Below are 14756 nucleotides of genomic sequence, written 5' to 3' on the forward strand. Positions count from 1 at the left end.
GCAACAACATTTACAACCAAGAAAACACGCAACCAGCACTGAAAGGGTAAAGCAGGCTTGGTGGTAAGAGCGATGATGGTAAGAGTTCACCCAGACAATTAGAGAGCTTTTAATAACTCTCCACCCAAGCTTCTGCCTTATTACTGACCCACTGCTCTGAGCCTCCCTGTCAGTGTGTCAAGCAGGGTGCCTGTCCCTGCCTCTCCCTCCTTCCCGTTCAGTCCTCCCCCAGTGTCTGTGTCTTCCTCTTCCTGCTGTTCTCAGTTCCCCCTGCGTCTCCCTCAATCCTCCGCACCTGCGTTCCCTGCCTGCCTCCGATCTCCTTTTCTCTCCCATGTGAAATCATCTTTCTGCTCCCCGCCGGCATCTGCCTCCCTCCCCACCCCTCCCCCGGCAGAGTACTTGCTGTGGGCCAGGCCCTGGAGCTGTGTGAGGCCTCCAGGCAGGGAAGCCGGCGAGCGGGTCTGAGCACCTGTTAATCCCCTGTCTGGCTGCCAGTCTGATTCACCCTGGGATTGCACAATCAGACACTTCAGAAGAAGAGGCTGCACTTCCTACCACGCAAGTCGAGGGGACTTCTCCAGCCCAGCGCTGCAGGAACTGGTCCTGCCAGTCCCCCAATTCACCTGTCATCAGAACGAGCCTGTCGCCAGCCACCGGCAAGCAGGATCATGCCTCAGAGGCCCGTCTCACCCCTGGCGCAGGGCCCACATGCCAGCAATGCAAGCGATCCTACTGACAGCAGGACAAAAGCACCCAATCTGCACAAAACTCGGAAAACGCAGTAAGGCAGGAAATTGGCAGATGAAAAGTCTTCCAGTTTTTGTCTCTTTTTCTTTTGTTATGATGAGGCGCAGCTGCTGACTTAGAATTATGAACTATTTCAACTGCGCTTTTCAACAGAACACTTGTTGGGACACAGCCGAATAATCTCTGCTCACCACTTCCACCCGAGGGCAGTCTCAGGAGGGCTGGGGGTGGGGATTGGTGGACCCTTGAGGGTAAGCCGCTGCCTGCCACAGGCAGTGTAGAAGCTGGCAAGGGTCTGTGAAATCAGAAGAGGGAGAAAGAAAGACAGGTCCAGAAGCCAAAAAGAAGAAGGCATGGAAAGGAATGTACATAAGAGAGAGAAGGAAAAAGCACAAAGAACAGAAGCCAGAACGCGAAAGGAAGGCAGGAACACCTCTGTCCACCTTCCTCCTGCAGCCATTGATCATTTGCTCAGTGGCCATTCTTTTCCCGTATTTCCTGTGGCTAGTTCCTTACGAAACATATCAAGTGCCATATCAGTCCATCAAGCCCAGCCAACCCAGCTCACCAGTGCAGGCCAGGATCCCGAAGAACAGATTTAATCCTCCTTGCTCCTAACCAGGGGTAAGCAGTGGCTTTCCTAAGTCATCATGGCTAATAATGACCTATTTATGGACTTTTCCCTCCAGGAACTTGTCCATGCTCTTTTTGTTCTCAACTAGATGCTTTCAAATTCCACAGTTTAATTGTGAGCTGAGAGAAAAAAAATACTTTCTCCAATTTGTTTTAAATGTGCTAACTATTAGCTTCACGGAGGGTCCCCCAATCCTAGTATTATTGGAAAAAGTAAATAACTGTTCCCTGTTTAGCTGTTCTACCCCACTCATTATTTTATCATATCTCCTCCCAGCCATCTCTTCTTCAAGCTGAAAAGCCCTAACCTCTTTAGTCTTTCCTCCCTTTATCATTTTGGTCACACTTCTCTGTACTTTTTCTAGTTCTCCTCTATCTTTTTTGAGAACGGCACACCATATTGAAGGTGCAGTTGCACCCCAGATCAATTCAGAGGCATTATGATATTCTCTGTTTATTTTCTATTCCTTTCCTAATAATTCCCGCTATTCTATTAGCTTTTTTTTATAACTGCCGTCGTTCACTGGGCTGAAGATTTCAAAGTATTATCCAGAATGATTCCAAGATTCTGTTCCTTGGTGGTGACACCTAACATGGAACCCAGCACCATGCACCTATAGTTTGGATTATTCTTCCCTACATGTATCACTTTGTACATGGCCATATTAAATTTCATCTGCCATTTAGATGCCTAATCACCCATTCTCTTGCAAGGTCCTCTTGCAATTCCCCTTAGTTGGCTCGTGATCTTTGAATAGTGATGTATCATCTGTGAATTTAATCACCTCACTCATCACACCCTTTTCTAGATCATTTATAAATACATTAATTTCACTGGTCCCTGTACAGAACCCTGAAATACTCCACCATTTACCTTTCTCCGCTCAGAGAAATGAATATTCAGTCCTACTCTGTTTCCTATCCTTCAATAGGATATTGTTTTCACAATAGGATGTTTCCAGTCCCAAGACTTATTTCATTTCCTGATGAGTCTCTTTTGAAGGACTGTCCATATGTTTATTAATCCTTTCAAAAAAATCAGATTTGTGAGGCAAGACTTCCCTTTGCTAAATCTCTGTTGACTTTGCCCCATTAGTCTGTGATTATTCAGATAGTCAGTAATTGTGTTCTTCAGAATAGCTTCTACCATGTTGCTCAGCACTGATGTAAATTTCACTAGTCTGTAGTTTTCTGGATCACCCCTGGAGCCATTATTAAATATGGATGTTATACTGGTCACCTTTCAAACCTCAGGTATCATAGCTGATTTGAATGAGATTACTAGTCATAAGTCTGCAATTTTATTTTTTAGGGGGTTTTTTTTTTCAGATCTCTAGGAGCTATACCATCTGGTCCCGGTGATTTGTTACTCTTTACTTTGTTGATTTGCTCTATTTCAGCTTCCTGGTTCATTATTATTTGATTCAGTTCTTCAATTGTCACCCTCATAAGAATTGCCCTGCTGAGTCAAACCATGGTCCACTGAGTCCAGTACCCTAATCTCTGACAGTAACCTATCCAGGTTCCAATTACTTGGCAGATCCCATAAAACAGATCTAATTCCTGTTACTTACTCCCAGAGATAGCAATAGCTTTCTTTAGTCTGACCAGCTGGTAATGTATAATGGGCTTTTCCTCCAAGAACTTGTCCAAACCTCTTTTAAACCCCATTATATGCTAATCGCTTTGATCACATCCTTAGGTCACTATCAAGTTGTGGTTTCTGTTGCCTAAGTGAAAAAAATACTTTCTACAATGTTTTGAATCTCCTGGTTGTTAGCTTCATGAAATCATACCATAGGATGGGGAGGGAAAGGGGATGGGAGGGTGACCCACACAAACTTCTGCAGCTAAGGAAAAGGCAGTGGAAGTCCTCACATAATCGAGCTTCTTAGGCAGACCCTTCAGCACAATCCTGACACCTCCTACACAGGTTCTAGCACCCCAACTGAACATTTTCAAAGTTCATGGGCTGGCTGGTTTGAGTTCCAGGCAACTTTGGCTGAATTTAAGACCTGAAATTTTGATATCACAACCAATGTGATCAGTCACATGAAGTTACTGTGTGACAATTTGTGATGCTCCAATGGACAGGGCTGTTACAAGGGGTGGGGAAGAAGAGTCCAAATGTAGCAGATTGCATCTCATCGGATTAAGCAAGCCACCCTGTAGAAATGCCTAGGTCTGCCGTCAGCATCTCCATACAGCCTGTCACCTAGGGGCCTTGGCATGTCACTAGCCTTTTGGATGAGATAGATCATGTCCACCTTCTTATTAACAAGAATCACAGATGGGGGTTTTTCCCACATCTTCATCTGTAAATCCTGAAGGACTTCATGGAATGCATCTGCCACAACTTCCTTAGGAGGTTCAGTGAACTGGAGGATGTCCAACATTTTATTTCTGGTCTCATCTTCCATCTGAAACATAAATGGAATGGCCTTAGCTATTTTCCTGAGAAAACTGATGAAGAGATTCTCAGGAGGAGGCTTCCTTCTCTTTGGTGGAGGAGAAGAATCTGTGGAGTCATAGCTGCACCCTCAAGAGTATTCGGGGTCTGACTCACCCTGGTCCACTGGTGGTGAGGAAACCCTTGGTGCTTGATCCCCAGCCAAATTCTTGAAGACTGGTGCACTTAGCTGTTTTGGCCTGGATCCTGAGGAACTTCAACAGCCCTGGGAAACTTCCTCAGCTGACGAGCCAGAGATCAACAAAGCGGTGGTCATGGACTCCAATGCCCCTCCAGGCACTGGCACTAGTGCTTGTATCCTGCCCCCAAGCACCTTCAAGGAAATCAGCAAAGGCTTGAGGATGAATAGTGCCTACCTTGATGCCCCAGCATCGAGGCCCTGCAGCGCCTTAGCCAAGGTCTGCTGGATCTATTTATCCAACTCCTCCTCAATGACTGCCAATGCCAACATTGACTGGAAGGCAGAAGGGGTACTATGTCTTCCTCAGAACCAAGAGGTAGATGGGTGTCAGGCACCTGATCCAGTTGAAGCTGTTGTGAGTCGCTGGCCTGCAAAGAGGATGAGCTCTATTCACCATAGGATTATTAAAGGGGGTTCCAGTCAACTGCCAGACTGTTTATGCTCCCAGCATCAGGCACCAATGCAGAATGCCGCCAATGCTTCTTCGGCTTCTCTTAATGCTCGGCATGGGATCTCCTTGATGTCAGTTTCAAAGAGACAGAACCTGATTCCTGCTTCAGTCGGAAAGAGTCAGACAAAGACCTGTCTCTAGCTTCCCTACTGATTGGTGGCATCAAGGGACCAGACAGTTCACTTGATGCAGGCATCAAGGGACCAGACAGTTCACTTGATGCAGATGACATTCCCTCCACCTGCAGCTTCTAGGTCCTTCGGTGTTGATGCCAATGTTGATAGATCAATCTTCCAGTGCCCGAAATACTTTTCTATGAGTTTTGGGATCAGGGTTGTGCTTTTGCAACAACTATGGACATAATGTGATGCCCCCAGGCAAAGGATATATCGTGGGAGTCTGTGATAAATATAGTCTTTGAGCACTGAGGGCATTGCTGGAACCCACTAGACATGACTGGCCAAAATAAAAGGGGCACAAAGACAAAACTCAATGGTGGTGATGGCTCAAAGGCCAGTGGGTACCAATGGCACACCGCTACAGAACCAAGAACAAAGATGAAAGGAAACTTCAGAAAACTTCAGAGAAACAACCGCAAAAAATTTACCCAAGTAGTACAAGGATCAAAACTATCTTGCCAACTGGCATAAAACTGAAAAAGGACCAGAAAACAAGAACATTAGGTACAAAAACTGCAACGCAAGGGCTCAGTGGAAAAAGAGAGCCTGCATGAATGCATGGTATAATGGCATGCATAAGCATGCCCAGTGGAGCTCAGTCAAAATTCTAGAAACTTTGATGCAAGTTTTCCATGCCAGGCTCCATCAGATCATGTCACCCCATGTGTGAGGACTGCCATCCTGATTGTCCTCTAAAAATGATCTAACAGTATGATTAGCAACAAAGAGGTCTAGAACCATGGCAAAGGCAGTCAATACTTTCCAGCTGTATGCTGCACGTTGTTTCATACTAGAGGATATAACTGTCACACTGTCTGGCAGTGAAATAAATGTAACTGACATAGACAGAGAACAGATCTGATAGTGAATTGTCAGTATCTTTGTGCTTGCCGTGTAGGTACATAGCAGTCTCGATGAAACATAAAATACAGGTCAATGGAAGAGTGACTCAGAGAGAACACAGCCACCCTAATTTAGCCCAGAGGGATGAACAGAGAACAGCTGGGGAGAGACTCTCAAATTGCCATGTGACACATTCATTTTATGAGTTAATAAGATTTTCACACCAGAGGAATACATAGTGCTACCATGCTCTAAATGCAGGAGGAGGTGCAGACTGGCACTACAGGTTGGTGCTAAGATGACCTTGGACAAGTCACATTACTTCCCAGTACGTCACTTCAGGTCCCAGTTCTGCCACCAGTTTTCCTGTGATCTTGGGCATCTGTTTACCTTTCTGCAGTTTGATATAAAGAACACTGATTGTTGTAGGTGTGAGGTGCTTTGAGGTCCAGTTTGCAAAACCATGACATTGAGCTATAACTCTCCCAGGCTTCCTTGCTATAGCACTTTCTGGCTTATCAAATATCATCGCAGGTACAGAATATTATTATGTACAATAACTGAGTGGCTAATAAAATGTGACTTCTCTGTGGTTTATAGAACACATTGTGTATACAGCCTCTATAAGAGCAAGACAGATCTACCAGCTCAGCAGGCAGGTAGAAATCAGCAGACTGGATGGCACAAATGGTCATTTTCTGCGGGCATCTTCTCTGTTTTTATGTACAGCCACACCTCAGTGTAACACGGCCCGATTTGAAAAACGTCACGGAAAGTCTGTACCACAGCCTGGAGGACTGGCTCTACCTTGCCAGGATAGGGTTAAGGTCATCGGAATCCACTTTTCCTCCAGTTTCCTCACACCTCTCCCCAGTAAAAGCCCAGGAACGCCAAAGCTCCAATCAAAGGCCCGCGAGCCTGTTGGAAGGGCCGTGGCCCCGCCCCCTCGCCTTAAAGACTCGGGCCAGCCCGGGTCGCTCTGAAAGCTGTTTCGCGGAGAGACGGAGCTGCTTGAGTGCTGCGGACGCAGGGAAGCCTTCTCGCTCCACCGGCTCGGTGAGTCTCACTCTCTTTGCACGTTTTCTTTTGCGGGCGGCGGTCAGGGGAGCATCAAGGCAGGGACTGCTTTCTACTTTATTACTTGGTGCAACTACGGCTGTTAGGTCCTTCAGAGAATCTTGGGTTTGTATTTTACTGTATCTTGGAGGCAACTTCAGCAGCTTGAGTGAATGCAAATACAGTTTTCTTCTAAAACAAATACTGTGAGCCTCTCTCCCCCTCCTGCCAACGCATCCACAAATGTGTGTGCACAGATTTCTCTGGATTGGATCAGTGGGAAATTATGCAAAGATGATGTCCGGACACAGAAGCGGGCTCTGAAAGAGTCAGAGGTGCGAGTTAAACTGCTGGCTTCTAGTCCTGCTCCAAATAGTAGCTTCTTTGATACCCTCGTTTTGTTGCAAGCCGCTTTATTTCTACTTTTCTTCCAGTGCTGCCTCTGCCATCTCCCTGTCTGGGTTTACCCAGCTGTACTCTGATGACAATGTTGTGGCTGCAATGAGCTGTGTCTGTGCGAGTTGCCTTACTCACTCACTCTCTTTCCATATTAATAAATTTCACTTTACCATGGGATGGTGCTGTGTACACTAGTGGCATAATAGATTTCTTATACTAACTGCAAAGTACTCCAAAGTCCTGCCTGGATTTAGTGTGTTTTTATAAATTAAAAAGTTTTATTTTATTCGTGTGTCTGCCTGCACAGAGGGAGTCCTAGCATCACTCAACAGTGACCCCTGCTGCGCAGCCCTAGGGTGGGTGCACACCAGGTTCTAGAATTAACCCCAGTCCCTGGGCCCCTGGGTAGAGGACTTACTACTGTGCTGACTTAACTAAAAGGCTAGGGTTTAATACTGGGTGGCACTCGTTTTGAGTGAGCTTGAAGTTCTCCTCCCCAAATTATTATATACAGACACTCATGCACTTACCTATTCTTCATGCAAACAAGTCTCACTCTGCTAAGAGAAAGATGTGTTGCAGCCTAAGGCAAGGGTTATCTACCACACTCACCTTTCTAGGGTCATGCCACTGCAAAATGAGAGAGCTCCTTCATTTACCCTCAAAAGCAAAATTACACTTAAAGTCCACAAATACACACATAACAAATATAGAAGCGGAAAATTCCTGGAGGCCTGGCCACCCGATGCATGTCACCTGATGCTTCCTGCTGCAGGGCCACCGATGGCAGAAGGTGCCACTACCACTGCAGCCTAGCCAGGCTAACGACATGCTGGAGAGAGGGAAGCAAAGAGACCACAACATGAGTAATGTAAAAAACATTAGTTATAGGAAAATAACTTTCCCCTGGCTCCTAAACATTTTCCACTCCTGCAAAAATATCCCACATTACAAAAAATAGAGTAAGTGAGAAGCTCCTGACCAAGTACAACAGCAACAAAGCCAAAAATCATTTCTATACCCTGGTCTGAATCCTAGTTTTGTTATCACAAAACATTACACTGAGTGTCAACAGCAGAACAGCACAGCACATATTATGTATACACATAGTTATAGTTTGTACTATGAAATCTACATAAGAAGAAAAAGCTTTGAGCTGTAGTTAAAATATTTTATATGCTCATGTCTATCCGCACAGGGGCAATCTGGCATGATCTGACAAAAACCTCAAATATGTAGGTACGTATACAGGACATCAATGTTTGGCTACTGCATCCCTTACAGCAGAGCTTTCCAAACTTTTCATGTTGGTGACACACTTTTTAGACAAACATAATTTCGGGACACGGTAATTCAGTCTACTAGTAAACCAGAGGTTAAAGGTTAAACGAACAAAACATATTTCAACAATTTATGTATGTTTCCTTAAATATATACATAAATAAAATGTTTCACGACACAACCTATCTCATGAAAACCTTAAATTTATATTAAAAATATATATTCCAAGATTCATGTTATTGTTATAATTTATGAGAAACAATAATAAAACAAATTGTCTGTCCCCCACACACTCATCTCTCTCCTCCCCCCAGCACATGTCTGGCCCCCACACACTCATATCTCTCCCCCCCAGCACATGTCTGTACCCCACACACTCATAGCTCTCCCCCTCAAGCACATGTCTGTCCCCCCAGCACGTTTGCCCCCCACTCACTCATCTCTCTCCCCCCAGCACATGTCTGGCCCCCACACTCATGTACCTCGTCTTTTTGATTGTTGCCAGTTAAGTGCTTCACTCCCTTCCATGATCACCAGACACTGCTGCTTGCAGTCAGTACTCTTCATGGCCAGGCCTCATCGGCAGCAGCAGCCAATGCAAGGATGGCTGGGCTCGTTCCACCCACCAAGCCCCCCCAAAAAACGCGATTGACAGCAAAAATCACCCAATAATAAGCAACCCATAAACTGAAAAAAAAAAGTGAATCTCTAGAAAAAAAAAAAGCCCAAACTCGCATCAGAGTTGACCAGGCTTGCGCGACACACCTGCACACTGCAGGCGACACACTAATGTGTCCCGACACACAGTTTGGAAAGCTCTGCCTTACAGTGTGGCAGGCTGAGTGACCTAAAGTCAGTCAGTGTCTGTGTGACTGAATCCTTTCTAAGCATTCAGAAGGGGCTGTTCCTGCAGAATACAATGGTGGTGTAATATCTCTGAACAGCCTGCTTCTGTAACAATGTTAGCACTCGGGCACATAAGACCATAAGACGTACATATTAGTAGCAGCAACAATAAAAAAAAAAAAAATAGAGTGAAAATATTGTCACAAATATATAGTTTAGGATAAACTTTTACCAGACATACTGGCAGTCTGTGCTCTGTCCATGCAACTCTCCCTGGTAAGAGGTTTAGTGGCTAAGGACTGGATATCTTGCGGTCCAGGTATGCCACATTTTGTGGCATCCCGAAGCTTAACCTGGATAACGCTAATGGTCAGAACACCACACTAATTTTGTACTCCTGCTGTATGTCATCACTGTGACCCTATAAACATGTTGCTTAATGTTGTATGTTTAACAGAGTTGTAAATCTCATTCAACACTAAGTGGTCAATGCGGGCTATAAATGTTCTATATGATGCTGTTGTATGTGCCTTCCAGAGTACTGCAAACATTTTGTGCAGCGCTATATGGATCCAACACTGTTTCTATATGCATTAAGCCTGATACTACTACTATGAGTCAGTCCAAATCTGGCACATGTCATTGTCCTGTCTTGGAGAAAGGCAGCTTGGTCTGCTCATCCACATGTCTTGCCGTCTCACTGTGAAGTCTAAGTTATACTAAGGGTATCTGTCACTCACTAGGCAAAGGACTGGAATTAGGACTAAACTCTGTCATACAGTTACTAGGAATACTAACTCTGGTGTGTCCAGTATAGTGCCTTCATCTCCAGCTGTGCTTTCTGTAGTCTTTGCATAGCATAGGAGATTAATAAATATGGTGACAAAGGTTAACAATGGAACCAAAAATGTATAGATGACTTTTTTTTTTTTTTATTGGACTAACACAGCAGCCACATTACTTCTATCCAAAGTTTAAAACTGTCATACAAAATTTTTTTCATAGATATTTCCTCTCTTTTATAATCATGGAACTTGATATTCAAAAAAAATTTACCTGGAAAAATCAGACTAATCCAGAGAAGTGACACCGCTGAATGTTCATCTACGGTTAGTGGGCGCCATTAAGCCCGATAAATGACTTATCTGGATAAGTTTTTAGCCATATAACTCAAGGGCAGAGAATGGGTGGATCAGGAGAGTTGGGAGTTAGCTGAATAAATAGGGTCAGGCCACAGGGCTGTCCTAAAGTTAGCTGGATAAACTTAAGATAGCGGTGCTGCTCCCAGCTAAGTTAGCCCGATACACACATCCTGCTAACTTGCTGAGCTGCACTGCAGCTGAATAGGGACCCCTGGATTTTATTTAATTCCTGAGGAGATAACTGTAAGTAAGGCTTTCTGAAAGCTCTTCCTTCCCCACGGCCATCATTCTGAATCCAAATAAATCAGGGTGCCGCCATGCTGATCACCATCAGAACACCATACTAACCATGCAAAGGAGCCCAAACCTCTCACAACAATCAAATCTCAATATATGAGCAACAAGAATATCATTCATTGATGCGCCCAAAACTGAGAGTGTTAAAAAAAAAAAAAAAAGGCACCATGCTAATATAGCTAAGCTTTGTACATGTATAAATTGTAGTAATCATTTTATGTAGTCCTGAATTGGTGTTTGTATGTGAAACAGCGACCGTACAGCCCTATGCCCAGCACCTCTGAATGCAAGGTGCAAGAAATGCATACCTAGATTAGACTGTGCTGTCTCAGGGTGCGCTGGAGACAGAAGTCCACCAGAGATGCAGGTCTTACTCCCTGCCAGAGCAGGACAGGATCCGCAGCTGATGCCACCAGCCCCGCTGGGCTTATTTATCGCCCACCTCCCTTGTTAATGAATGGCTGGAGACTGCTGAGATTTGCTAAACAAAATGTCAGATACAGGAACGGAACGATGTTAATATATAACTCCGCCAGCAGTCTGTGACGGACCTTTCTGTATAACTCTAGTCTCTGATCCTGCTTGCACGCCAGAAAGCTAGACGCTGCCTTCCAGGTACCTGCCACCCCCCTCTGTACTTCCTGATTAATAGTGAGACCTATTTCTCACTTCTTTCTGTACAGCCTTGGACGCACTTCCCCCCTGATCTCCGAAGGCTGCGGGGGGGGGGGGGGGAGGGAATCTTGTGTTCCCTTTCTAAAACAGTTCAGAAAAATGAAGCATTGTGATCTGTCAGCAGTAAAGTAGTGCGCTCAGTCTGCACGGAAATGCCATCAAGCAGATGGGGGAGACCTATGTTGGTTCAAGAAACCAGCCAGAGACCATGCAGCTCCAAAAAGCCAGTTCTGATCAAGCTTGGGAGTCCACAAGTAGAAGAATAAAGTGCCAGGTCAGACAAACTAATGAGCCTTAAAGCAGGGCTGGTAACAGCACAGCTAGTAAAGTTTTCAGGATCTCCACAGTGAATAGGTGGGAGTGGGCCTCCGGTGTGTGCATGCTTATTCTGGATATCCTGCAAATCCGACTAGCTATGCGGTCACCCAGGACCGGTTCTGGAAGCCCTGGCCTTAGTGACTTCACTACCCCAATTACTTCAAATTTCAATTCAAGAAAACAGTCAAGCCCAAACCAGAAAAATAGAGCAGGTTAACTTCTTTTCTTTTTTTCTTTTCCAAGTATCCTCTGTTGGGGAGCTTCCCTGCCTGCCAGTCCCTTAGCACCTGACCTGGCCTGCATTACTCTCTCTCTCTCTCTGTTATTGTTCAGAAGTACATTCATGATCCTGCAGACACCTTCGGGTTCATGCCTGGCGCACTGCTTCCACCTCATCCCTTTCCCCACCCTCTCCTTAATTATCTAAAGTAAATATTACTGCAAAGAAACACCAGACAGCCCAGCAGCGCCTCCAGTCACTGGAAAGGAATGCTGCGTCTTCAGAGCATCCCTGGAACGGCTGGTGGTGCTACACGTTTTTCTTCAAAGCCACACTACTCACAAGTGGAAGCAATACCTGCAGGACCTCGGACCAGAAAAGGCCAGATTTGCTGCTTGAGGTTTTTCTCTAGTTTGCGGGATGCGGCTCCCTCCTAAGCGCACCAGTGTTGGTGCTCTGCGCTGCCTTATGTCTCTCGCCAGGCTCGGTGGGGATCTGAGCAGCCACATGCACGGCCTCAAGAAGAGGGCAGAGACCACCAAGAACATTTTTTAGTTCATAAATCTTCCGGAGTTCTCATAGGGTAGTGCCTCCAAATGGGTTTGTTTTTCAAAAATACATAAGGGTAAAAAAAAACCCCACCCTGGAAGTCTATGCTAAGCCAAAAAAAAAGGTGTGCTTTAAAATAAAGTCAAATGGCCAGAAAATATCTTCAGAAAATAGCATCCAAACTTTATATTGAAAGCACAATTCTAGTGTTTACTAGCTACAGGATGGAATAACCAAGCGTCCCCCGACCTAGGATTGTTTAGAATTAGCTGCGTTGGGGAGGACTCTCACCCATACATAGAGCACAGTAAAATGACAGGAATTAATCTCATGCTTGTGCCAGAGTAAGAAGACTGGATCTCCATAAAATGTAAAAGTCAGTGGAATATCCTGCTTATGCCTGCATTAATGCAAGGGACTAGCGGCTAGGTGCATCTGTAGACATGGAATAGAAGTACTGGTAGGGAAAGTCATGTGTATATCTGCTTATGTGATGCTGGAGACTGAAGGAGAGGAGAGATGAGGAAGGGAGCGGAGAGAGGCAGGGGTATTCTGTCTGGGTCTGTGATGGATCGGGATTAAGCCTCTGGCTGACCTTTGCCACTCCAGGCACAGCTGGAGATTGACCTTGTCAGGACAAGTTGTGCTCTCAGCAAACAGGGAGGGAATGGAGAAATGAGCACCACGTGACTGCTGCTGGGTCTGTCTGTCTAAGACAAGTTACTCAGATGTTCTAAGACCTGTTGGCAAGAAAGTATTCCATGTTTGCTAGCTAATGTCCAAAACCCCCCCAAAACCAAGCCACCCAGGTAGTTTCTCTTTGAAAATTAGTTACAAAATATGTGCTACAAGTAGTCACATGCGTTAGAAGTACAAGGGCTGTTCTAAACTGTTCCCACTAAATCTAGAAATATCAGTAGGCCATCTCCTATACCTTTAGCCAGTCTATCACCACAAAGTATGGAGGAGGAAGCCATTTGGAAGGTCTCTGCAAGACTTTCCCACATACTACAGGAACCGGACGCTGAAGTCAGATGGAAACTACATTTAGTGGCATCAAAGACTGCCAGAGAGTATGGCAAGGAGGCGGGGGGGGGGGGGGGGGGCTGGGAGGACACGGTTAACTGGACTGAGCTTGAGGGGTCTGGTTTGTTCCTAAATGAGCTGATGATGGGTACTCTCTCGTCGCCCTCGTGTATCTGATCCGGTCCTCCAGTGCACACCTCGGCCAGTTACAAACAGAAACAGCTCGTGCTCTTCCACAACTCTCTCCCCACCGAAACAAACACACAGTACTGTTCTTCATACCTGCAACTGAGAGATGCTGGCCAGGCAAAGGTCAGAATGCATTACCCAATGCCGAAATCTTCCCTCCTGTACCCGCAGACGAGAGGGTCACTTACAAGCAAGCATCCTGCCACCTCCCCCACCACTCAACACCACGGCAGGGGTGGGCCTGTCGTACCCCTCTCACCCAGCCACAAGGCTGACCGCTACTACAAGGCATTGTTTTCTAGCTATCTTCAAACCAGAACTAAAAACCTGGCTTTTTAAAAACGCTTATAATCTAACTTAAATTCTTTCAGAATCCTAGGTCAACAAGAACTTATAGCTTAACTTAAAACTCTATCTGAATGCAGAGTTAATAATAACCAGAACAAAAAGCAATAACCAGTAAGGGGAGAAAAATGTAGCTGATGACAACCCCCTACAGCCATGTAAATTTACTAAACAGAATCCCTATCCTACTAACCTACTTCCCCCACCCTCGGATGAGACGTATAAGAACATCATCTTGATTCATATGACCCAATGTGTAAATCATACCAAAATATGTATTTTACAAAAATGTGTTTTACCAATATGTGTTACCTCATAATGTAATGACCTAAGGACGCTCATTACTTTTATAAACCGTTGTGCTCTTCACTTGGAACGATGATATACAAAATAACTAACCAAACAAATAAATAAAATAAAATGAGCTACCCTGCTGGGGCAGAGGGCCAGAATTCCTGCTCTGAGAGTGGGAGGATGAAAAAGGTGCTTAATTCTGTTTGTCTTTGAGTCTGCTTATATTGACTTAGCAAGATAGGCAGAGCTGCAAGAGGGGAAGAAGTCAATCAGTTGGACAACTCTGCGGGGCCCCTTGTCCCAGGTCTCCCTGGCTCCGGAAGCTGGGCCGAACAATCACCTGGCATGGACTCTGATGTCCTCTCACATGCAGGTAATGACATCCAATGGGTAGAGACAGGTCTTAGACGATGGCAGATAAAGGCCAATTAGCCCACCCAGTCTGCCCAGTTCTCTTCCTCTCTTGGGTGGATCACTACCTACATTCCCATACTTAAGCCTACACCAGTTACTCCCTCCTCTTTCATTTGCCCTGTTAGCTCTGTTCTTAGCATTGCCCTCTGTCTGTCCTCAGCATGCGCTTATTCCACCTCCACCAGCACAGAATACAGG

The 14756-nt window shown here is 45.3% G+C and overlaps 2 protein-coding genes across 6 annotated transcripts in view; one reads left to right on the forward strand and one right to left on the reverse strand.

Moving 5' to 3' along the window:
- Positions 1-14756, reverse strand: part of LOC115075806 (mitochondrial import inner membrane translocase subunit TIM16-like) — a 497551-nt gene that overhangs the window by 145418 nt on the left and 337377 nt on the right. The window lies entirely within an intron of this gene.
- VASN (vasorin) overlaps positions 6477-14756 on the forward strand; it is a 50597-nt gene continuing 42317 nt past the window's right edge. The window contains exon 1 of one of the 4 annotated variants that reach the window (XM_029576606.1): positions 6477-6563. The gene's annotated coding sequence lies outside the window, so the exon portion shown is untranslated. Of the gene's footprint in view, positions 6564-14498; positions 14518-14756 lie in introns of those variants that run through there. The other 3 variants (XM_029576600.1, XM_029576601.1, XM_029576604.1) reach the window with 3 other exon arrangements.

Source organism: Rhinatrema bivittatum, chromosome 14 (genome assembly GCF_901001135.1).
Source record: "Rhinatrema bivittatum chromosome 14, aRhiBiv1.1, whole genome shotgun sequence".
NCBI lineage: Eukaryota > Metazoa > Chordata > Amphibia > Gymnophiona > Rhinatrematidae > Rhinatrema > Rhinatrema bivittatum.